The 755-nt window shown below is 30.7% G+C and overlaps 2 protein-coding genes across 8 annotated transcripts in view; one reads left to right on the forward strand and one right to left on the reverse strand.

Annotated features, from left to right (window-relative positions):
• The window catches only part of LOC116852449 (uncharacterized protein C1orf112 homolog), a 202,655-nt gene that overhangs the window by 30,848 nt on the left and 171,052 nt on the right, over positions 1 to 755 (forward strand). The window lies entirely within an intron of this gene.
• The window catches only part of LOC116852451 (E3 ubiquitin-protein ligase LRSAM1-like), an 18,983-nt gene that overhangs the window by 8,761 nt on the left and 9,467 nt on the right, over positions 1 to 755 (reverse strand). The window lies entirely within an intron of this gene.

Here is a 755-nt window from a genome sequence, read left to right on the forward strand (position 1 = left end):
ATATATATATATATATATATATATGTACATATATATAGGGTTGGCAAAAAGTCCGGAAACAATTAAATATCTCGAAAAGGATCAACTGTAGCGAAAAATATGTAAGTAGCAAAGTTGTAGGGCTTAATAAAATGTACCTAATGATGGCTAAAAATTTGACTTTGGGTGGAGGACGAAGTTCATAGGAAGGTCAAATTGAATTTTTTAAATTGGACCCCCACTTTTTATTACATATTCTTGTAGCTTATTTCAAGGGCTTTCCAAAAACCTATAATAAAGTATTTTTTTATTAGGCATATTTAGAGTTATGAGGCTTGAAAGGATTTTGGTCTTTAACTGTTTCTGTTTCGTAAAAACATATCACGTTTTCTGAACATTGGATTTAGAAATAAAATTGCGATTAGGATATGCAGCATTGAATGTGTAGATCAATTACTTCTTCGTATGATCTAATATAGAGATCCATATTCCAGAAGACGTGATACGTTTTTACGAAACAGAAACAGTTAAAGACCAAAATCCTTTCAAGCCTCATAACTCTAAATATGCCTAATAAAAAAATACTTTATTATAGGTTTTTGGAAAGCCCTTGAAATAAGCTACAAGAATATGTAATAAAAAGTGGAGGTCCAATTTATAAAATTCAATTTGACCTTCCTATGACCTTCGTCCTCCACCCAAAGTCAAATTTTTAGCCATCATTAGGTACATTTTATTAAGCCCTACAACTTTGCTACTTACATATTTTTCGCTAC

Source organism: Odontomachus brunneus, unplaced genomic scaffold (genome assembly GCF_010583005.1).
Source record: "Odontomachus brunneus isolate Ranch 3 - 2012 unplaced genomic scaffold, Obru_v1 Obru_scaffold_225, whole genome shotgun sequence".
Lineage (NCBI taxonomy): Eukaryota > Metazoa > Arthropoda > Insecta > Hymenoptera > Formicidae > Odontomachus > Odontomachus brunneus.